The 24,620-nt window shown below is 51.8% G+C and overlaps 1 protein-coding gene and 1 long non-coding RNA gene across 2 annotated transcripts in view; one reads left to right on the top strand and one right to left on the bottom strand.

The window, feature by feature from the left end:
- Positions 1-24,620, top strand: part of BCOR (BCL6 corepressor) — a 115,060-nt gene that overhangs the window by 36,981 nt on the left and 53,459 nt on the right. The window lies entirely within an intron of this gene.
- Positions 15,516-21,669, bottom strand: LOC144307720 (uncharacterized). Its single transcript, XR_013374462.1, has 3 exons — positions 21,462-21,669; positions 19,470-19,533; positions 15,516-17,658 (listed from the first exon to the last, which is right to left on the bottom strand). It is a non-coding gene; the product is annotated as an uncharacterized LOC144307720 (long non-coding RNA).

The raw sequence follows: 24,620 nt of genomic DNA on the forward strand, positions 1-24,620 counted from the left end.
ACAGAAAAATCGAAGGAACAGTACAATGAACACCCATATATGAAGGCAGATTTTCAAAAGCGCTATATTTATTCAACACGCCTACCCTTGGAAAGAATTCAAAACCCCTTCAAAGACCTGAATTAATTTAACTTTATCTTCAAATGTTAGTTAGGAATACTTTGCCCTCGCAGATATGCCGCTCGTCCATCCTTCCTCCCCAGCCCCTCCAGCCCTCAGCACCTTATCAGTGTGCCCTGGTCAGAGTTGACCTTGAATAAATCTTGTGGGGTTCAAATAGCTAAGACCATGCAGTGGTTGGCAGGGTGGAGCCAAGGCTGATGGCCTGGCCTGGAAACCTGGCTCTGCCGCCTGACCCACTGCATGGCTTTAGGCAGTTACTCTCGGGGGCCTCACTTTGCCCTTCTATAAAATAGAAGGTAATAATATGGCAATTCAATTGGTAGATGGACAGAAAACACTTAAAATAGTGCCTGGCATATTTATACACACACACACATACACATATAGAAGATGCTTAATTTTTTTTTAAATTTTTATTTATTTATGATAGTCACAGAGAGAGAGAGAGGCAGAGACATAGGCAGAGGGAGAAGTAGGCTCCATGCACCGGGAGCCCGACGTGGGATTCGATCCCGGGTCTCCAGGATCGTGCCCTGGGCCAAAGGCAGGCGCCAAACTGCTGCGCCACCCAGGGATCCCAGAAGATGCTTAATAGGTATGGGGGTAGAGTGAGGCTGGACACTTAAACACATTAGGTATCAACTTTGCTTTGGTGATTGCATATTGCATGTTGCATGTGAGTCCTTTGGCTCTGAGTTCATTGGTTAGGGCAGGGGAGGCCCCAGGAAACCCAGGATGCAGCTGCATAATCCTCCCCCTGAGAGAATTGCCCCAGCTCAGCTCTGCTCTGAGCTGAAGCAGAGTGGCGTATAAGTGGCACGGGTCTCCCATGGACAGTTTCCACACTCATGGAGAGTTTCTAGCCATGCTTATTAAAAAGGCATTTGGAGGGAAACTCTCCCCCACCCACCTCCCACTCCATTTTCTGGTCTAGCTAGTTGCTGCCCTGCTGATAGAACCATCTTCCGAGATAGAACTAGCATTTTTTTTTTAAGATTATTTATTTATTTATTTATTCATGAGAGACACACACACACAGAGAGAGAGAGAGAGAGAGAGGCAGAGACACAGGCAGAGGGAGAAGCAGGCTCCATGCAGGGAGCCTGATGTGGGACTCGATCCTGGGACTCCATGCACGCTCTGGGCCAGAGACAGGCGCTAAACCTCTGAGCCACCCAGGGATCCCCGAACTAGCATTTATTTAGGGACAGAGCCAAGAAGAGCATCTCTCTCTCTCTCTCTCTCTCTCTCTCTGAGTTTCAGGCTCATAGAAGGCCCACTTTGGGCCCAAGGTCAGAGTCGGACAGCAGACAAGTGGGTCTCAGGCATCCCCCTGGTCTGATAAGCCAGAGAGGGTCCCTCAGACAAACTTGTCCTGGATGCTCTTCACATAAGACTGGTTGAGTGGTGGATGTCTTAACAGCCAGAGGCAAGAGAGGATGCAGGAAAGATAAAGAAATTTGTTTAAAGGTATACTTTGGTCTGTGCTATAAAATATTGTGCCTAATGTTAGGCTTTGATGGCTGTAATATCTGACCTTGACATTGTAGTGTTTCTGCCATATAATTCAATTAACGTGTGATGCTGGCACGATGCCAGAGAGTCAAACGTTCTGACAGCTCTCGGAAGCCACGTAAGTCCCTTTGAAGTTCCCCCCAGTGAACTAGCATGCGGAGACATCTCCTAAGGTGGAGGACAGCCCTTGATACGGGGCACAGAAATTCAGCTGGGTTGCGGTGACATTGGATGGCACTGGCCAAGCCACCTGCTGACTGGTCATGGTCCTAGAGGCCTGCTGTGGTTTCCAAGGGCCGCAACCACTGTGAATGGCTCCTCGAGGAAGAATAACTCATCCTTCATTGGGGAAAACATGAGGAGGTCTCCTGTGTGCAGATTTTTCTCCACAAAATGTTTTCTTCTCTGTCCACTTTGCCTATCACCAAGTCACCGAGCTTCATGCAAGAACATAAATTAGATAAGGGGCATATTACCTAAGGACAGAAAGGACTATATGCATCCACTCTGCACATAATTGACACTCACTGTGCACCTACCAAGGCTTTGGGCATTTATAGCAGGGAACAAACTGGTGTCTTGGCCATTCATAAAACTTCATTTCACCAGAGAGAGAGAATAAAGGAGCAAAAATATGTATGTAATATTTTAGGTTGTGGTAAGTATTATGAAGAATTAAGGAGGGTCGGGGTGCCTGGGTGGCTCAGTAGGTCAGGCGTCTGACTCTTGATTTCTTCTCAGGTCATGATCTTATGGTCATGAGGTTGAGCCCCATGCTGGGCTCTGCACTCAGCATGGAGTCTGCTTGACCATCTCCCTCTTTTTTGTTTTTAAGATTTTATTTATTCTTTTTTTTTTAAAGATTGCATTTATTTATTCATGAGAGAGAGAGAGAGAGAGAGGCAGAGACACAGGCAGAGGGAGGAGCAGGCTCCATGCAGGGAGCCTGACGTGGGACTTGATCCCAGGCCTTCAGGATCACACCCTGGACTGAAGGCGGCGCTAAACCGCTGAGCCACCTGGGCTGCCTAAGATTTTATTTATTCTAATGAGAGACGCAAAGAGGCAGAGACTTAGGCAGAGAGAGAAACACTCCTTGCGGGGAGCCTGGTGCAGGACTCCATCCCAGGAGCCCAGGATCATGACATGAGCTGAAGACAGGTGCTCAACCACTGAGCCACCCAGGTGCCCCTGTCCCTCTCCCTTCTGCTCCTCCCCCTGCTCCCTCACTTTCTCTCTCTCATAAATAAATAAATAAATAAATAAATAAATAAATAAATAAATAAATAAAATCTTTTAAGAAAAGAATTAAGAAGGGTAAGGGAATAGAGAAAGGTGGGATGTTCTTTTAGCTGGTAGATTGTGCATTAGGAGTCTGGGCTTGATAGAGTCACATGCTTAAGTGGTGTATCAGTCAGTGCTTGCCACCATAATGCCGTATAACAAACCACCTCAGAACTCAGTAGTTTACATCAATAAGTATTTTTTTCTCAAAAAAAAAAAAAAAGTATTTTTTTCTCACATATGTATCTGTGAGTCACCTGTGATTAGCTCTTCTAGAGTGTGCTCAACTGGGCTTGACTCTGGATTGTGGGTTGGGTCCAGTCCGCTATATGTGTCTCTTATCCTCCATGAACAAGTGGACAACCTAGAAGATGTTCTTCTTGGGGCAGTGGCAAAAGTGCAAGAGGGGAGAGTGGAAAGGCCGTGCCTGGTTAAGTCCTAGTCTCAGAACTTGCACACTGTTCTGCTTACATTCCATTGGCCAAAAGATGTTCTGCAATCTGAATGTCGATGGGATGGGAGGCACACTCCACCTCTAGCTGGATGAGTTGTGAAGTCACATGACAAAAGGGTGTGGCTACAGGGCAGGGTGAAGAATTGGGAACAGTAATGCAATCTGAAACAGATGGTTCAAACCCAAACTATGTATCTCTAGCTATGGCATTTATATATACAAATACATACTATCAAATGATATAACCACCTTTGCTGGAATCTTCTGTTTTGGATTAAATTTAAATAAATCCATGCAATAATTACACATTAGCATTCCTAAGGTGGTTTGTTATGGGACCAGAGGCTTCTGGGTCATGGCCACAAACCTCAGGAAACCTGGGAAGATGGACCACAGATCATCCCAGTGCTCAGAGAGAAGCATTGAGAACTGATTGAGAACTTTCTTCCTGCTTGGGCTTCCCTTGCAGGACTGCTGCAGGTGGGAAAAACCAGAGGAGACCCCCAGACCCAGTAAGTGTCCTTCTGGCCTCTGAGCATGTCCTAGAGTGACACAGATCTGGAGTAGGCCCCAGGAGGTGTCACACGGGGCCTCACTGTACTACCAACTAGATGTTTAGCTAACCTCCTTGGCAGTCTAGGATAGATAGTCATGTGTTCGTTGTATAAGGGCATCCAGAACTTTCTTGCAGCTCCTTTCCTCTTTATGCAGCCTTCACTTTCTCATGCTCTCCTTGAATAATGTGAGAGGGATCCCAATGTGTCTCTTCAGAAAGTGATGATGTTTAAAATCGGGCCTCTCTTCAATGAATTCCTCCAGAGCCCTGCAGTCAGCCAAGTACTGGAACCTGGCCCCTTCCTTTAGGAAGGAAAGCTTGCTGTTCAATTGATTCTGATGGCTAATGGAATCTAATCGCCTTTGGCCAAAGTGATTCCAATCAAAGGAATCCACTGTCTAAAAATTCAAGGTGGCAACCTCAAGATTTACATCTGGTAAGCAAAGATGATGGAGGCCAGGGGCAGATGTTTAATGGTGGGGCCCCATGAGGATTCAGACCATCTCTTATTTGGGAGAATTCTGGCTCCCATCTCCAAAGGTGTGTGAGGTGATCCATCTTCTGTAACTAATCCTACCCTAGAACTGGGAGGGGGACCAGCTGGATGTAACCGCCTTACAGATATGCTACCATTATGGAGCGTGTTGGCCATTCCTGACTCTGCAACTGGGTCTCTGATTCCACTGATGACTGCCTGATTTAACTGGGTCTATCTTGAACTGATCCATGTCAGAACCTCCCTTGGCTTTGTTTCTTTGTCACTCTCAGTGTTAATCTGTCTGCAACTCTATCCCAGAGGCCCTTCTGTGCTTACAGCCTTCATTCCCCATTAGATGATGATAATGACGATGGTGATGATTCACTTTTTGTTCAAGCCAGCTAGCTACATGGAAAAGCACACATGCCATTCGTGTGCAGCTTGATGACCACACCCATTTAGCGAGTACCCAGATCAGGAAACTGAACACCACCAGCACCCCAGAAATCAATTTGTGCCCTCTTCCAGGTACTGTGGCCCCAAAAATAACTGTTGTCCTAACTTTTTTTTTTTTAACATTTTTTATTCTACTTTTTAAAGTAATCTCTACACCCAATGTGGGGCTCAAACTCACAGCCTGAGATCAAGGGTCACACACTCCACCAACTGAGCACACTAGGCACCCCTGTTCTCCTAACTCCTAATAGCATTGATTAGCATTGTCTGATTTAGGACTTAACACAAACAGAATCTGCAGTGTGACATTTTGTTGTCTAGCTTCTTTTGTCCCACATTACACTTATAAATTTCATCCACAGTGTATATAGTGTGGTTCATTCATTCTCTTTGCTATGTAGTATCCCACTGTGTGAAAACACCTTTATTTATTTGTCTACTGTTCTATTGTGTGTTTTTTTTTAAGATTTTATATATTTATTCATGAGAGACAGAGAGAGGCAGAGACATAGGCAGAGGGAGAAGCAGGCTTCCTGCGGGGAGCTCAATGTGGGACTTGATCTCAGGACCCCAGGATCATGACCTAAGCCAAAGGCAGACGGCTCAACCACTGAGCCACCCAGGCATCCCTACTGTTCTATTGTTGATGGGCGTGTGGGCAGCTTTGCTTTGGAGCTATTGCTGATAGTACCACTATGAACACTCGAGCACATGCCTTCTGGTGAATAGATGGACACGTTGCTGTTGTATGTGTACCTAAAAGTTGTATTGCCAGGTTATAACTCAGGCCTCTGTTCAGCTTTGACAGGGCCAAAGTTTTCCAAGGCAGTCATGCCCATGTATACTCCCACAACCAAGTATGAGAGCTCTCCTTGCCAGAACTTGGGATTTTCGCTTTTTCCTTTTAGGCATTCCCGTGGACCCTGTTAGGTTTCAAAGTAATTTCCTTCCTTGAAAATTCTCCCAAGTGTCTCTCGTAAAGCCATCATGGGGAAAATGTTAGCTGATGCCCTGGGATGTAAGAGCCTGTGGTTTTCTTGTACTTTTCAGGAAAATCTGAGATTTGGTCCTTGATCTTTAAAAACAGTAGCTTTTGGAAACAGGGAAAACAAACTGGATCAGAGTCCAAGCCCCCCGCTCCCCTTCCCTGGGCCTGATCCCCCTCTACACTAGTTTCCACAAGCCGCAGGGAAATCTACCAGGCAGCCTCAGTTCCTGGGCCCCCTGCCTGCCAATGGTCTTCCTCTCCCTGACAGCCGGCTCCAGGTGGACCTCCTCCAGAGAGCCACTTGCAAACTCCTGGTGTAAGTTTAATTGTCCCAGATGTCCTTTGTGTTCAAAGCAGTCATGAACCCAGCTGAGATTTGTAGGAGTGGGGGCATCGACTCGTGGTGGAAAGAGTGTCAATAACCTGCAGCTGTGTACCTCGTGGGGTGGTTTTCTTTTTTTTTTCCCAACGATTTTATTTATTTATTCAGGAGAGACACAGAGAGAGGCAGAGACATAGGTGGAGGGAGAAGCAGGCTCCGAGGGGAGCCCAATGCAGGACTCGATCCTGGGACCATGGGATCATGCCCTGAGCCAAAGGCAGGTGCTCAACCACTGAGCCACCCAGGCATCCCTCATGGGGTGGTTTTCAAGATGAAATGAGTTGATCTCTTTGAAGTGCTGGGCCAACGTGGATTCTCCTTCTAGTCTGAGGCCTGGGAGCTCATGGGGCAAAGTCAGTGCTGGCTGCCGGGTTCTCAGTTGGAGTTGTCTACTGGGCTGTAGGGATGGGGTAAAGGGACAATCATTCTTGGTTTCTAGTCATTTCTAGTCCCTTTGCATAGTTGGTACAGGGCAGCAGAAGGGCACCTTCTGATTCCCTGATGGGGGTTACTGGCTACACGAGGTGTCCCATGGTTTCCCTGTGATCCCGTATCAGCCCTGCCCATGGGCCTGGTCCCAACTAGAAGCTTCTTGAGCTCCAAATGAGAACACTGGCTGAGGACACAATGTCTTCAGGTCAGACATCCTGGTGTGGGGCCCTCGGGAGGTCTACCTGTGTTGGGATGGAGAGAGTCGGGAGCTGAAGAAGTCAACGGTAGACCATTTAGGCCAGCTCGCTGGCTCCCAGAGGGAGGTGGGGCATGGATTACCCTCCAGAGCTGCCTCCCAGAGTAACTCAGGATGAGGCAGCATTAAAAGGGAGCCTGGGAAGGCAGAACAGAGGAGGGAGAACCATCATATGTGTCCTACAATCTGCTGTCATTTGAGAAAGGAGTGGTTAAGAGCTGTCACTGAGGAAGGGTCCCATTTACCCCTCTGGCTCAAGCTCTTATTCTGGAAAAAGGCAATGGAGCTTGTGCTTGGCAGTGTGAGGAAGCTGCTCTGTCTGGTCCTCCTGCTTCTCTTTCTGGGGCTCCTTCACCTCCCCCATCACCACCACTAGCCTCACGTCGGCTGACTGGAGTTCAGAGCAGAGGGTGTGTGAGGCATGGAGCTGCGTATCTATGCAACAGTTTGACCACTGGAGCTCCCATTACTGGGCCCCTTCCACACACCAGACACTGAGCTGAGGGCGGGAAATGGTCCCCAGGCCTCCATGATGCTGGCCGGGGAGCACAGGTTGATGGGTACACACCACTTGCCCGAGTGAGTGACACACACATGAGCACCTTGGGAATCTATGGCAGAGAAGGTCTCTGAGGACCCAGGAGGCCAGGAAGGGATCCCCACACAGAGTAACTAGGCTAGGCTGTACTGTAGGCTTCCCATCCACTCATAGCTTCGTGTCGCAGGTGCCCCATCTGTACAATGGGGGTGACGAGGTGCCTACCTCAGGTGTCATGAGGATGAAATGTGGGGGTGCAGATAAGCACAAGCTAGGCACAGTCAGCCCTTAATCAGGTGGGGCTTCAGGTAGGGATTTGCATCAGCAGGAGCCAGGGAAGAAAGGTGGGATGGAGAAGCCAGCAGGAGGCCAGACAGTGATGGAGGGGCAGTCTGCTCCAGGGATGGGCTGAGAGACGGGGGTGGGGGTGGTTGGGGGTGGTGGTGTGCTGTTCATTGTTCCTGCCCCCCAGGTAAGGACAGTAGAGGAGCTTCCACCCCACCCCCACCTCTACCTCCCCAAGACCTCCCAGCTCCTCCTTCCCTCCCTCCAGACTGGTTCACCTTCTCCCCGAGGCATTTCCTGGTGGCTCCACCCATTGCTCTGCCTCCTCTTACAGACTTGGCCTGGCCCCAGCCACCACTGAGGCCTGCCCCTCGAGGACCAGCTCCTCCTATTTCTACTCACCAGGACAAAAGTCCCCATTCTCCTTAAGTGTCAGACCTTGGAGGAGAGGAAAAACCATCAGTTTGGGAGTGTGGGCTCAGCAGCTTTGTGACCTCAGGAGAACTACTTAACCTCTCTGGGTCGATTTCCTCGTCTACAAAAAGGATAATAATCATGACTAATTACTTGTTTTGACTGTACTCCCACAAGGATTAAATAGGGGAATGCATTAAATATGCACCTGGTACTTAGTAGATGCTTAATAAAAGGTGGCTATTTTCATAATGGTGCTGTGGCTGTGTATCCTGTAGGTATTAGGTATTTGATTCATCAATGTTCAGGGATTTGACTGGCAGAGGGGGCCGCTTATTGTTAGAGGCTGAATAATAAAAAATAAAAAAAATTAAAAAAAAAGGAGGTCCTTCTTCTTGATGACTCAGGGAGAGCACACCCTTCCTCCTTTACCTCCTGAGGTACCCTGTGCTATGCCCCAGAATTGGAAACAGCAGATACAGACACAGTGGAGCAGGGTGGGGGAGTGAGGCAGCCCGAGCAAAGAAACAGTTCGGGATAAAGGATTTTCCCATTTCCTTGAGGGCTCCGCCGCAATATACATGAAAGTACACCTTCTTCCAAAATTTTTGGAAGGAAACCTTTCTACAGTATGTTTCAAGGAGATGTATCAGTTAGTTACTACTGTGTAACAAAGTACCCTACAATGTAGTGGCTTTAAACATCCGTGTATTCTCCCTCACTGTTTGGCAGTTCCCGCACACAGCTGGTGGCTCGCACAGCACAGGTGCAGTCAGCTGGAGGACTCCTAGGGAAGGCACACTGGGGCATAGTGCACAGTCTGGCAGTTGGCACCAGCTCCCAGGTGGGGTGAAAAGTGGCTCCCCTCCCTGTCACCTCACATCCTTTAGTACCTGAGACTCGGGATCCCTGGGTGGCGCAGCGGTTTAGCGCCTGCCTTTGGCCCAGGGCGCGATCCTGGAGATCCGGAATCGAATCCCACATCGGGCTCCAGGTACATGGAGCCTGCTTCTCCCTCTGCCTATGTCTCTGCCTCTCTCTCTCTGTGTGACTATCATAAATAAATAAAAATTAAAAAAAAAAAAGTACCTGAGACTCGCTTCATTCTGGGGCTGTTTTCAGAACTGCCTGAAAGAGTGAAGCAGATGGCTGCATGGTCTCTCAGGACCTTGCTTCTGAAGTCAGACAGCATCACTTCTCCTGGGCCCTGTGTGGCCAAAGCAGGTCCCTGGGCCAGCCCAGATTCTAGGGGAGGGGATGTAGAGTCCATAGTGTCTTAGTTTGCCTGGACCGCCATAACAAAGTACCACATGCTGGGGGTGTTGGAGGGGCTTCAATGACAGAAATATACTGCCTCACATTCTGGAAGCTACAAGTCCGAGATCAAAGTGTCAGTGGGGTTGGCTTCTGAGGCCTCTCTCCTGGGCTTGTAGACAGCCACCTTCTCACTGTGACCTCACATGGTCTTCCCTCTGGGTGTGTCTGTGTCCCTATTTCTTCTTTTTATCAGGACACCAGACAGATTGGATTAGGGCCCACCCTCATGACCACATTTTAATTTAATTTCCTCTTTAAAGACCCTAATTCCAAACACAGTCATATTCTGAGGTACCAGGGATTAGGACTTCAGTATGTGGATTTAAGGGGACACAATTCAGCCCATAACACAACCCCTTTGGTTGGAGGAGCTATAGAGAAGTAGTGGCCATGTTTAAACTACTACAGGGGATTATATAGTACACAACCATAGCAAATGCTCACGCATGCCAGCTGCTAGAATTACTATTTTATTACCTTCACATTGTGAGGTTAGTGACGAAACACTTCCACTAGAGGCCTTAACCCCCACAACTCACCCTCTCCAGCAATCACGCACCTTCCCCAGGGTGGCTGCCTCTAACGCCTGACAGCAGACTGCAGAGACCTCACCCGTCTTGCCCACCAATCTTCCCACTGGCTCAGCTGGCCTTAAGTGGACTGTGTGGGCAGCCTTCCAGAACTGGACAAGCCAGGCTGGCCTCAACAGCTTTTATCACCCCCACGTGCCCAACCACAACATACCCCTCCACCCTGTGCCTGACCAGTAGCCTCCCCAAGGTGCCTGGAGCGTCTTTTCCAGGGCATTCTGCCTTGAGAGCACATAGACTCATTCCCATAGCACCTGACTTATACATAGGGTGTGTTTCATAAGCATTTGTATAATTTCAGAATCTTCACGGTCCCCTTAAGGCCCTAGCTCAAATCTCAAAGTCGCAAAGAGCCCAGTGGGACTTCGGAAGGTTTCTTCCATCACAGCTTCTCTGATGCTCTTTCCTCCCCTCCTGCCCCTTACCTGAACCCGCTCCACAGCTGCCGTCCTCACCAGCTAGCACCTTCCAAGGATGCGGGGTTTTGACATTGAACCTGACTTATACCTGCTGTGGATTGTTGGGACAGTGGTACAGGGAGAGAGGAAGCATTTCTGCTCCTCCTGAACCTTACACTCATGCGCACACAAACACACACACACACACATACTGGGAACCCATTCTGTGCCCCAGCCAGTATCTCCTCCCAGGCTGTGCCCCTGCATTTCCAAAGCAAGATAAATGAAGCCAAGTCAGACACAGCTACAGGTGCACCCACACCAAGAGAAATGAGAACATGGGGAAGGAAACCAGGAGAAGAAAAGGCAGGGCAGTTGGGGGAGGTCAAGTGCCATATTCCTTGCAGCACTGAGGAGTGCACAGTGCAGCTTAGAGACTCAGGGATGATGGCACCCAACAGAGAAGGCCCACAAAGCTCACAGCAGTTGCCAGAGCCTCAGCTCTGTAGTGCAGAGGATTTTATTCTATTCGTGAACAGCGTCGTGAGCTGATAGTGAATACACGGAAGACTTCACCACGAAATGTGTGTAAGCCACCACAGCATCCCTACTGACCCTACATGGCCCTCCCTGCCCACAGTGCTCTGGTGGAGGGTCCCTGGGATCCTGTGCCACCCCCATCCCCACCACCACAGTTGCACACACAGCTTGGTGGCAGGCCAGATGTGACATCCCCTTGAAAGTGGGAGAGACATGTTCATCCAGAAGAGGAATTCACCCAGGGATTTCAAGAAAGAGACAGAATGGGGATTTCTGATCCCTGTGACCCATTTTGCAAAAGTCGCGGTTTCTTCCCCAGTGGATGTCTCGAAACCTCTAAAAGGAAGGTCAGCAAGTGTCTGAGACTCCCAGGCCTCGGAGTTGCCCCGGGGCCCAGGAACGAGGTCAGACGTGCTAACCGCCGTGCTGTGGCCAAAAGCTCCTGGCATGCCAAGCAGTTCTGCTAAGGCAGAATGTGTTCTCCAAACAGTCTGGCTGGTCAGTCAGGCTTGGGGCAGCAGTGGGTAGCAACAGGCGAAGTGTGACGCTGGGCTTGGCCCCAAAGTTTGGGCCTTTGTAAACCAGCACGCCCGCTTCGCTCTCTATTCTGAGGTGCCTGCTGGGAAAACATCTCTACCCAGGGTGGTGAGGGATCTAAGCCCTGGTGACAGGGAAGTTGAAATAGTCGAGACCAGCGGCTGGAGGCTGCTAAGAATATCCAGCCACAGATCTGACCACAGGCCAGCAAATGCCCCGCGGCTTCCGTGGCCCTCCAGGCACGGGTGGCGGGAGCTTACTGGGCAGCCGGTGCTCCTGGAGTCTCCCCAGTTGGAAGTGTACAGGCGAGGAAGTCAAGAATCCAGTAAAAAACAAAACAAAACAAAAAAAAACAGGGCAGCCCCGGTGGCTCAGTGGTTTAGCACCGCCTTCGGTCCAGGACGTGATCCTGGAGTCCCGGGATCGAGTCCCACATTGGGCTCCCTGCATGGAGCCTGCTTCTCCCTCTGCCTGTGTCTCTGCCTCTTTCTGTGTCTCTCATGAATAAATAAATAAAATCTTAAAAACAAAACAAAAAACATGAGTAAGCCTGCCCTGCCCTCAAGGCATATATAATCTGTGGAGGGAGGACATTGACCTACCAGAGGGGACTCACTGGATGTGAGAGATGAAAGCAGGGACAGCCATACAGAGGGGACACGAGGTTCCAAGTGCAAAGGAGAGAGCCCGCCCTGGCTTCCCGCAACCAGATGGGTGGATCTGTGGCCTGGCAGCTGGTGGCCCACCAGAGACAGGAGCCCTCCAGAGCCCTGGAGACACTGGCTTTCCTCCCTCCTGGGCCCTTGGTTTCTGCCTCTGCAAAGCCAGGGGTTTGGCTCAGGTCCACAAACGTGTTGCGGTCAAAGGTGACTCCCAGGTTCCTGGATCCCAGTCCATGCATCACGGCATATAATGAGCAGGTGGTCAGCAGGAGCAGCAAGAGGAAGCAGGGTTAGAGGACTAGTGGGAGAAGGAGGCTGGTGGTGGTGTGGGGGGGGGGACGCGCGTGCGCAATGGTGGGGAGAGGCTGCCCTCGGATAGGGGGGAGTGACAAGTCCAATTTGGCTGGAGTGGAAGGAAGTTCCTGTAGAGGAGAGGAAGATAAGAGGAAAGACAGGGTGGGGGCCTGGCCATCCGCCAACGCTGCCTGCTTTCCGCTCTTACTCTGGAGTCCTGGGCCACGGGCAGGGCTGCCGCGAAGCTGCGCCGTGCATCCTCAACCCGGGTGGGGGCCTGGCCACCGGCCAACGAGGCCTGCTTTCGGCCTGAAAGTTTGCTTCTGTTCACGTGATCTTCCCCTGTGCCTCCGGGCTGTGTCTAGAATAACCTCGCTGCCCTGTTCTCTCCCAGCCTCACTCCACCAGAGAGTGTCCCCACCCTCCTGCAGCCAGGTCTCCCACACAGAGCTCTAATACAATTAGAAGCCGTATTCTTTCTCCCCCCTTTTGTTTCTGGACGTTTTGCTTTATTGTATTTTTTTTATTTTGTTAACATTTTATTGAAGTGCAGTGCACCAACATTAAAGTGGATGAATCCTAAGTGTACAGCTTGATGAATTTTTACAAGCTGAACACACCCGTGTATCCTGCATCCAGATCAAGATGCAGAATATTCCCCCCCACCCCCCCAATTCCCCTTCGTGCTCCTCCCTCTACCGCAGCCCCAGCGCTGACTTCTGGCACACCTTAGATTGGCTTCCACTTTAGACTGGCTTTGCCCACTTGAAAACTTGATGTACATGGAGTCCTAGTGTGCGTGTTCTTTTGTGTAGCATGTCTTTCATGGGGTGAGCCCATGTCGCCCGTGCTGGCTTTGTATAAAAGAATCTTCCCAGGCAGCTGCCCACTCGAGGCAGGTAATGAAGACTGAGCTTCCGGAGATCCCTCTGGCCTGTGGAATCCTTCGAGGAAATCTTGGAGAATCCCTTAGTAGAAGCAGTAGAGGGCCCACGGAGACGTGGGGGTGGGGGGGTAGGGGAGGGCTATTGTGGATGTTTTGCACAAATGACGTGCTAAGCATTGTGTTCGGTGCTGCAAGGGATAACAAAGTGGAAGACAGGAGGGAATGAAGGGAACACGAGGCTGGATCTAGAGAGATGGACCAGGTTATATAGAAGAGGGTCTTAAATGGCAAGAGGAGAAAAGAAAGTAGCTCTCCCTTGCCCGCCTCCTTGGAGGAGGGAGAGACTGAAGCTCTGGAGGGGCGTGACTCCTGCCTCCCTAACGCACATCCTCCAGGCCACCTGGGCTCTTCTGGGAGTCTCTGTTAGCTAAAGATTGGAAGGAGGTGAGGTCCTTGCCTTGGGGGAAGAGACATTTGGAGTTTCATTGTCCCAGGGTCTGCGAAGCTTTTCCAGTGTGTGTGTGTGTGGGGGGGGAGCTTCATTCCTAGGGTGCTTGCTGCCAGATGGGCAGTTCTTGCTTCCACCTGCATGATGGCAGGGGTTAGAGGTTCAGAGAGAGGGAGGAGGCACCCCAGAGATTGAGATTGGCAGAGACACTTGAGAATCCCAGAATCCCAAATCCAGAGAGGATGAGTGACTCACCCAAGGTCACACACCCAGGGAGCCAGCTTTAGGAACCAGATCTCTTGTCCCCTCCATGGTTCTTTCCATTCCTGCATACCAACCCCTCACTTTATAAAGAGTCCAGTGTTGCCACCAAAAGAGTTGAATTCCCTCATTTTTGAAAGGTGCTATGAATTCAGTTCTATATTGTGGACCGGGGCAAAGATGTTGTGAGCAGGCATGACATTATAATTCATGTCCCATTTTTTCTATTTATCTTTGCTGGGTTTTGTGTATCTTTGGAAGCATCCTTAAATCATTATTGGAACAAAGTAGGGCAAAAAATAATAATATATAATTACAAATGAGGAATAGACAGTGTGATCCTATTAATTGCCTTCCCCGCAACCCTTATTCTTGGTATTTTCAGAATAATTAAAAGATTAGGCTTCCGTCAGTGGAGGTAGTGGGTTAACGCTGAACCCCAAACAGTCACATCACCTACTCTAGAAATGGCCCAGTGCCACCTGCCGCCTGCGACGCTCTCTGAGTAACACCAAGGGCTGTGCTCCAGTCTCTGAGTATTTACTCTCTTCAGAGGAGAAACTCTGGCAACGGCTGTAAAATAAACCCCAAAGCAGGGAAGAAGCCGACGAGAGGAAATACTCGGTGGTGCATTAATCATAGTCGTCAGCCCTAGAGCAGAGGACAGAGGCTGGATCGAGCAAAGACAGAACCTAAATTATCTTGGAGATTGATCTTCCCTCCTCTGCGCTCCCTGTGCCAGCGAGCAGGTCAGAGAGGTCCCCGTGCAGCCGCTGGCATTGAACCGGTGAGGGCACCCATGGACTGCCAGTGTGCTTTGTCAAAGAGCAGGGCAAAAAAAAAAAACAAAAAAAAAACAAAGAGCAGGGCAGGGATGACCACGCTCTGGAGCGGGGATCCTAGCAGGGTATCCGCGCGCCCCGAATGGGGTCTCATCTTGGACAGCTACTCAAGAGAAGACATACCTCAGAAGGACCTGAGGGACCATTATGTCCTCAGGGGACATCCTTGGTGTGCCAGGATGCCGTGAAGGCCATTTCCTTCAGATCTGCATAAAGCACCCAATTGTGGTGAGCCTGTGCAATTGGTAATGAAGCTGACCACAGGGGGCCCGAAAAGTCTGAAAGACTGCGTGGATAAAAGTTTGGGCTCTAGGAATCAGGTGATGAGTGCCCAGGCAAGTAGACTAGTTAATTATCCTCTCAAGTCTTAGTTTCTTCATCTGTGAAATGGGAATAATAGCACCTTTATTATAGGGTGGTTTTCTCTATGAAATGAGATTACTAGTGCATATAAAGTGTTTAGAACTGTGCCTGGCGGACACTAAGCTCTTAATAAACCCTAGCTATTGTTTCTTTTTTTAAAAAATATTTTATTTTATTTATTTACTCATGAGAGACACACACAGAGAGAGAGAGAGAGAGAGAGGCAGAGACACAGGCAGAGGGAGAAGCAGGCTCCGTGCAGGGAGCCCGACGCGGGACTCCATCCTGGGTCTCCAGGGTCAGGCCCTGGACCGAAGGTGTCGCTAAACCGCTGAGCCACCCAGGCCGCCCCCTAGCTATTGTTTCTTGTAAGAGCTGGAAAAAGCTAGTGACCCTCTTCTCCCTAAATCTCAAGAACTGTCCAGCTTCAGAAGGGGTGTGTGTGGTGTTCTTCCTGGATCATCTTTTCCCCTGCTCTGGCTCCCCCGGTGCTAAGAGCAGAGTAGTGTTTATCAAAACTCAAGGCAGGATGGGACGCATGGGTGGCTCAGCGGTTGGGCGCCTGCCTTAGGCTTAGGTCCTGATCCTGGGATCTGGGATCCAGTTCCACATCGGGCTCCCTGCGGGGACCCTGCTTCTCCCTCTGCCTATGTCTCTGCCTCTCTCTCTCTCTCTCTCTCTGTGTGTGTGTGTGTCTCTCATGAACAAATAAAATATTTTTTAAAAATTTAAAAAGAAAAAAAAAAACCTCAGAACAGGAGAAGGGAGGAAAAAACAACAATGTTGCCCAGAAGTATGAAAGGGCAAGGTGGTTTATAATCTTGCCAAACACTGAGCTGTAATTTAGCCAAACAGAGCTAGGGAACCTGCTTGTTCTGGGGAGCAAGGCCTTCCCTTGAACTTGGTCCCGGACTTTTTCAAAGCTTAGCTGGGAAGAAGGCAACTCTTCATTCAGATGATAAACTCTTAGGTTCCCATGGTGAACACAACAGATCATCTGAGACCTGCTGATCCCAGAAAGAAACAAACTCCTTTTGTGATAGTTGCTGCTGTTGGCCAGTTGCCAGGACGACCCCAGAAGGACACGATTAGAGAAGCTATGTAGGATCTGATCCCAGAAATAGTTTAGGGTTTGGGGGAATGGTGCCTGTGTGTGGGAGGCAAACCGTCTACTTGGCTGGAAAGAGCTCAGATTCGGAGTCAGGTAGAAATCCCCTGTAGCCAAACTCGGCCAGATAAGCTGGTATTTTTGGAGGGCAATTGTAAGAGCTCCCGTTTCCCTGACTATAATGTGTGAATAGTAATACCTCACCCATAGGATTATTTGGGGGGCTTATGGGATGTACATACGCAAACATATTGGAAATGCAGCCAATAAAGTAACTGCAAAGAGCAAAAGCCCTCAATAAACAGTTGCTATTTTTATCATGTAGGAATTATTCATTGTTAAAAAAGACCTGCTTTGCTACCAAGTGTGTCGCAGTGGCACAGTTACTGTTAGAAGTCAAATGGTGTGGAAATGAGAGAAGAACTCCAATTGCCTAAGGTCAAGTGTGACCAGAACCCACTCGTAAGGTTTCTGAAGGGTCTTGAGAAGAAAGCTAGTCACAATCTTTTGCCACCAAGTCAAGACCAGATGATTGGCAATAGGCAAGGTGCTCTAAGGAGGTTCTGGTTTTGGCTCTGGGTTTCTGGCTTGCTTTTGACTGTCCCTCACTCATCTCCTGAGGATAATAGTCTGTGGCTCTTAGCAAGGATACCAAGGATGTCCAAGGCCTTCCCCCCCAATGGGCACACCCAGGAACCTTGGCTTCTCTGGCAGAGACCTGTGGGTCTGCCCCCTGTGCTCCCATGGGGCCTCCCTTGGACGTTCCCAGACAATAATGGCTCTTCTGGATTCATCCTTCCCTTTTTCAAATTCTTCCAACAACTCAATCCTTGAGAGAACTACAGAGCCACTCCCAGCAGGCCCGGGGACCCTCTCCCCCACTTTTCCTTTAGCACACACCCACAATTGTCTTGCTCTCTTAAACACTCGGTTTCTTCTCTTGCTGTGATATAGGATATTGACTCAGTACCATCTTGCTGTGGAAGATGGGTCAGATGGGGGCTGACAGTGGCAGTACAGAGACCGGCTGGAATCATAATCTTTGGTTATTATTATGATTTTTTAAAGACGTTAGTTGTGGGCAGCCCTGGTGGCCCAGCGGTTTAGCACTGCCTTCGGCCCGGGGTGTGATCCTGGAGACCCGGGATCGAGTCCTGCGTCGAGCTCCCTGTGTGGAGCCTGCTTCTCCCTCTGCCTGTGTCTCTGCCTCTCTCTCTCTCTCTGTGTCTCTCATGTATAAATAAATAAAATCTTAAAAAAAAAAAAAAGATGTTAGTTGTAAGTCATCTCTACATGCAACTTGGGGCTTGAACTCACAACCCAGAGATCAAGAGTTGAATCTCTACTTAATGAGCCAGCCGGGCGCCCAATAATCATGGGCAAGTGAAGATCATGGCCTGGCCTAAAGTGGATGTGGGAGAATGGGAAGTAGGTTTATTGGACAGGACATTTGGAAGTAGAAACAGCCCTGCCACTAAAAGGTGAAGTGGGAGAGGAAGGAGATGCGACAAGAATGACCACTCCTCTTCCCCTCCCCCCCAGGATTCTGCTTTCAGTACTTGAGTGGCTGAGAGATTTTCCTCAACAGGGGAGGGAATTGGGACAAAGGGCAGGTTCCAAGCAAAGAGCCCATTTCCCCTTTTAAGGGAGAGTTTGTCCTGTTTATCATTCTTTCCCCAGCACCTGCCACAGGTCCTGGCATTTAGTGAATACCCGCACATATTGGTAGATTAATTCGTGATTTTAAAAATTCAGTTCTGGAGCACCTGAGTGGCTCTGTAGTTGAGCATCTGCCTTTGGCTCTGGTCTTCATCCTGGGGTCCTAGGATCACTCCTACATCAGGTTCCCCGCAGGGAGCCTGCTTCTCCTTCTGCCTATGTTTCTGCCTTCTTTGTGTCTCTCATGAATAAACAAATAAAATCTTTTTTAAAAAAGAATTCAGTTCTACACAGGCCTGGAGGCAGTGAAGAGAATGGCTGCGAACAGGAGATAGAACTGCATGGGTTTGAATCCCATCTCCAGCATTTTCTGAGTGACCTTGGGAATGTTTTGTAGCCTTTCTCAGTTTCCTCATCTGCAAAATGTGGATAAAGATTAATAGTCAATTTACATAAAGTGCTTACTAGAGGAGTACTGCCTGCACTATGCAAATGTTAGCTATTGTCATTATTAAACCGGACATAGATTGCCAAGTTGAGATGTCAGGTCTGCAGCTTGATATAGGGGGTGTGGAATGGTGGGGGTGGGGGGCTGGAATGTAAAAATCATCAGCAAATAGATGGTATTTAACGCCATGGGCTAGGATGCCTGGGTGGCTCAGCAGTTAAGAGTCTGCCTTTGGCTCAGGGCATGATCCCGGAGTCCAGGGAGTTCAGGGATCGAGTCCCACATCAGGCTTCCTGCATGGAGCCTGCTTCTCACTCTGCCTATGTCTCTGCCTCTCTCATGAATAAATAAATAAAATCTTAAAAAAAAATAAAGCCATGGGCCTGGATCCTCCCCTCTCCCCCTCCCCCAATCTCATCCAGGCCCAAAGCAAGTAGTAAAGCATAGAGAAGAACCTATATAGAAGAACCTAGAAAGAAGGTCAGAGGCAGGATGGAAACCTGTGTCTGTGGCATCAGGAAAGCCAAGAGCAGTTTGAGGGGGTGTAGTCAGGGGTGTTGAGTGTTTCTGAGGCCAAAGGAAGGACTGGCAACAAGGAAGTGACCGGTGATTTTGAGGATCTTTGCAGAATGGCCAGGGAGGCTGGTGTAGTTTGACGAATGTGATACATGATGTATCTATATATAATGAAACTCCACCAACCTTGGCACAGATAAGGCCCATCTTCCCATGCTGCTAGAAAATGATCTGTGAGATGTAGTGATAATAGGCAAAACAGAAAACAGTTTATGCTATACCCATTTCTAAAAATAAAACGAAGGAGGAGGGCATGCACATGTACAAAGAAAATGGTAGTGATGGGGTGCTCCCCAGCAGTGTTGAAGATGTTTCCTGCACATAATAGAGACGTGTCTATATTCCCCCCTACTTTGTTTTTATCCAAAGTGTAACATACCCAAATTGTAGCATACTATACACACCACTTCCTTCTGCACCTTGTTTTTCTCGTTACAATAGACCTGAAGGAAAAAAAAAAAAAAAAAAAGACCTGAAGGTTTCATTCTGTATCAGTTCACAGAGCAGATCTTAATTTTTAAAATAGCCACAGAATATTTCATCCTATGCACGTACCATCAATGTCATTACTGGACAAGTCGGTTGTTTCTCATCTAATGCTGTTACAGACAAAGCTACAATTTTCCCCAAATCATAGAATAACTTCAAAACTAGCTGATCTTGAGTGCACTGGAGGTAAGGAAATAGAAATGCCACATAGCTGTAGACACCTCTTTCAAGAAGTACAGCTGTGCAAGGGAACAGATAAATAGGGAGCCGGGGAAGGAGAGGTGGGGTCAAGGAAGGGCATTCTGAAGATGGGAGATGCTTCAAGGGAATGAATACAACAGGGTAATTCAATAAAGAGTGCATAGAGTTGGGGGAGGGGGCAGTCCGGAAGAGCCTCTGCTGTGATACTTTAGCAGGTGTAGGAGGATGACTTCAAATGGTATGACCCCTGATATGGGTGCTGTGGAAGCACCAGGATGGATGGATGGATGAATGGATAGATGGATAGATGGACTCAGGCCAAAAGAAAGGTTCTAGTCCAGCAGGGAAGCTACTGTGTTTCACAGATCAGTTGCAATATTGTTAGAAAGTGGTTGATTCTGTTTCCTAGGTACAAAGATCTCCCAACTTCCCACTGGCCTGCCTTGCTGGTGGAGTTGGCTCACATTTCCAGTGGTTCCCTGGGTTTCCTCTAAGACATTAGCTGGGGAGAGCAGAGGATATTTTGCCTGAAATTTGTAATTTTCCCATAGGGATTAAATGACGTGCGTGCCCTGGAAGGCTTAAAAAAAAAATCAGAAAGAAATAAATAAAAATCCCAAGAAGAATTTATATTCCTGATGGCTTTTCTGATGGTCTTGTAAATTGTATATTTAATCAAAGGCACTCGAATGTCTTTTTTTTTAACTATTGAAGAGCCATTTAAATGTCAACATAAGTGATTCCCTCCCAAATAGTGCTGTTTATACATTACTTCCCCTAATAGACCATAATGATTCATAAGGAGGCATTTCGCGCCTCCAAATTGTAGGCCTATTGAAATATAAATTAAGATGATAAATAATTTGACCTTACCTGAGAGTACTAAGTATTTACATGTGTCAAATACGAAATTACCCTGAATATCAGGGTCCCTAAAAGGCTTCCTCTCCTGGCTGAATTCAATAAATGACAAGGGTTTAGAAATTTCCTTTAGCGTGTGTAGGAAGGAGAGGGGCACACACACAAAAGAATGAGCCCGGGGCCCCGGCCCTCCTCGCCCTCTAGACAGACTTCTCAGTCCGCCCGAGTGGGGGGAGCAGGGGAGCACGGACCCCCCCCGCCCCGGGAGTGGAAGGCGGGTGCCGGCCGCCCCCGCACGGTCCGCGCGGGCTGGCTCTCTCCGGCCTCCCGCAACGCCGCTGGAGTTTCTGAACATGGAGTTTGAGCAGGAACTTTGCCAGGCCGAGCTCGCCGCCCTCTCGGGTCTCCGCCGCGGGATTCGCCCAGCCGGCGGCGCCGCGCCGCCTCCCCACCCCCACGCCCTCGGGGACCCGCTGACCCGCCGGTCTCCAGCCCCGCGGAAGCGCTCCGCCGGCTTCAGACCCCGGGAAGGCGTGAGGCCTCCCGGGCTCAGCGCCCCCGCCCGCCCCTGCCCGGGCCCTGGAGGGTGGCAGCGGGGCGCCCTCGGTGGGGCCCGAGCCGAAGCTGCCCGCTGGGCCTGTTCGTCGGCCGCCGCCTGCGCTCGGGGCCCGGGTCTCGGCGAGTTCTCGGCTCCCCCGGCCGGGGCCGAGAAGCGGGGTCACCGGCGCAGCAGAGGGGTGCAGGTCGTGGCGGGCCGAGTTGGCCGCTCGCGCTGGGTTTTTGTTTTGTTTTGAAGCCGGGCGTGGGGGAGGGGCAGCACCTTGTCAATGAGAAATTTCCTGTTCGCGAGACTCCGCTTGCAGAGTTTCTGTCCTGCCCTTGAACTGACAAGTGGATCTCGGCAGCGCCGGCCCCCCGAGAGTCCATGCAGCCGCGCCGGGCGCACGCGGGGGTGGGGGCGGGGCACCCGCGCCGTGGCGCCGAGGCCCCCGGAGCCCGGCTGAGCGGGGCCGACGCCTGCCCTCCCGGTTCCCGGCGCACCCGTGAGTGCTGAGCCGAGCGGTGACTAATCTGCGGCTCCGGGCCTCTTGGCGCGCAGCCCGGGCTCGCCTCCCACCCCCTCTCCCCCCCCGCCGCCGCCGCCGCCGCCGTCCTCCCGGCCCCGCTGCGCGGAGCTCCGCCAGGAGGATCGCGCGGGCCAGCGCCGCCGCCGCCGCCGCCACCGCGTTCCCGAGAGTGTGGGAAGCGGGTCGAGGTAGGCGGCTCGGAGCCGTCTCTCCAGTCGGCCTCCTACCACCCAGGCCCGAGTGTGCGTGTGTTTCCTTCCCCGTAAGCACTTTGATCAGCGTTTCCTCAGCGCCGCTGAGGAGCCAGGGCGAATCGGAGCTCTTAACCCCCTGCGTGCCGCCCCACGGTGGGCTCCGTGGGGAGGGCGCCGCGGGGAGGCCGGTTGGCACGGGGGCGATGAGTTTGTTTTGGCAAACCCGAGTCTGGAGGAGCCCAACCGGATCTGAGGAGCTTGCCCAAGCGCGGCAGGCTCTCTTGGGGAGAGCAGGCCGCGAGGCCCCGGGCGCCTCGTTAATGTTCAAGCCCGCCCCGGGGCCGCACAGTAACCCGACCTGCCCGGCGAGGCAAGGTGCGGGCGTGAGAGGCCCGGCAGGACGAAGCTTCTGGAGGGGATCGTGAGGCCCTGGGGTTACCCGCCTTCACGCACCCTGTACCCTGGCGCGTGGACCGCTCCCAGCCCGGGGTGGGGGCCCTGCGCTCCCCCGCGCACTCGGCTCCGGCCGCTGCTCCCTCCCTCCGCTAGCCAGGCCTCGCCGGGGAGTTAATGATTGATTTACTGGCTCCGCGCGGCCGGCGCCCTCCCAGCTATTTGTCCAAGCTGAGGAGTTGCTGGCGAGCGGCGCAAAGGCCAGGAGAGCGGGGGTCGCCCGGGATGGGAAGCCGCGCTGCAGACTGGAAGGAGTGGCCACTTGGGTAGCCCCAACTGAGCGGCTCTAGCCGTGTCCTGAGCGAGCCCGCTGGAGGCCCGGGCCGGGCGAAGGGAGCATTGGGAAGCGCCACACGTAAACGGGTTGGCAGCTGGTGATTAGGCCGCCCGGTTTTATGAGTCATAATGGGCCGCCCGCCTGGCCCACAACCTGCTCGCTGTGGACTCGGCGCGCTGGGGTCCAGGCGGTGCACCGTTCTGGGCCGCGCAGAGGGGGGACGATGCTCTGGGGGGCCTCGGCCGCCGAAGGCGTTGCGCAGGATTTCCTCTCATTTCTCGCAGAAGGCAACACAAACACCCTAAATCAAACCGCTCCGACAACCGAGGGCTGCACACAGACACATCAATAAGGATTTCGCCTCCCGCGTTCGAACGCACTGAAACACTTGTCCTATTTTTATGCAAATGACACCACACAAATAGATCTCGCAGGCCCGGGAGTGGGGCGAGAGGAGGAGGGGCGCCGCCGCCCCTGCCTGGGGGCTATGAAGGGGGAGGGAGTCCCAACCCGCACCCTGGGGCCCACGCCGGCTCGGGAGCAGCGGGGCTGGTACTGGCCAGGCGGCCCGCCCCGCGCGGTGGCTCCCTGCCAGCGCCGCCAAGTCGGCCGCGTCCCCAGGCTGCCTGCAGAGGCGGATTAGGGAAGGAGTGAAGCGAGCCTGTGACTAATCGCGGGGCCTCGGACCGGAGCACCAAGGCCATGTGCGACTGACAGGATCGACACTAGCAGAGGACACGGCGACGCCTCGCTTAATTGCAGGCTTAAAAAATTGCCGCCTGAGCAGCTCCGGTGCGGAGAGCCAAGGCGTGCGCGCTGGGCTGGGGAGCACGCCAGGGGGGACCTGCGCTCTTGCCCAGGGGAGGGAGGTCTGGCGTTTCCTGGATCCAGGGACCCGGCCCAACCATCCACGACTCTGCAGGGTCGCCCCACCCTTCAAGCGGGCCATGTGGCGGAGTCGGCCAGTAGAGTAAGATCCAGCTCCCAGGTCTAGGTTCCTGACCCTTACCCCCTGTGGACCCCCCGCTTATCCCCCCTCCTTCTCGCCCTAGATCCTATAAAGGAGCCTGTACAGTTGGGGGTGAGAGATTCCAACAAACCCTTAATAGAAAAGCCACACACAAACGACTTTCTTCTCTTCCCTCCCCTTCCTTTTCCACCAGCTGATACAAAGCCCCGAATGACCAAAGGGAGGGAGAGAGGACAGTCAGGGCTGCAAGGATCGAGGTTACCGCGTGCCCCAACACTCGGAGCTCACAGGCACGCACCCTAGGCTCTTCACCCCTGGTCACAGCCCCTCTGGCCCAGATCTCCTTCCTGGAGCGCCGAGGCCTCTCGGGGGAAAAGGGGGAAGCGTCGGCAGGCCGGCTGGCCTGTGTGTGTGAGGGGAGGGGGGAGGGGGGAAGGCGGGGTGGCGGGGAACCCAGCGAGAGAAGTTTCCACCACGCTCTGGTCGGCTGCTGCCAAAATCCCCGGGCCCCTCCCCGCCCGCACCGCCTTCCGTTGCCACCACAAGTTTGGTTTAACGAGAGCTCGGGACAAAAGCAAACGTTTTCTATAGACCTGGAAAACAAAGGGGAAAGAGACGCGCGGGGCCGCCGAGAAGCGGCTGCTAGCGTAATGGTGCCGGGCCGACAGCAGAGCATTAGAACTGCAAAAGCCGCGCGGGCGGGAGGAAGTGCGAGGCGGGAGGCGGGAGCGCGGGGAGGGCGGGCGGGGGAGGGGCGCTGCGCCATGTTTCCGTGTCACCCGCCGAGTCGCCGGCGCTGGGCTCGGCCGCCGGCTCCCGCCTGCCTCCGTAACAGCAGAAAGCGTGCGATTAGCAGCCAGACAGGCGGGGACTCCGGGCCCGCGGGGCCGCCGCACACGCCGCCCGCGGCCCGGGCCTGCGCCCCCCCGCCCGCCGGGTAATCATCCTCCTCGCTGCAGCGCTGTGTGCACTCTCATTAGAGCAGGGAGGCTTTTCTCTGCGCACTCGCTCGGCCCCC

This window comes from Canis aureus, chromosome X (genome assembly GCF_053574225.1).
Source record: "Canis aureus isolate CA01 chromosome X, VMU_Caureus_v.1.0, whole genome shotgun sequence".
Classification (NCBI taxonomy): domain Eukaryota; kingdom Metazoa; phylum Chordata; class Mammalia; order Carnivora; family Canidae; genus Canis; species Canis aureus.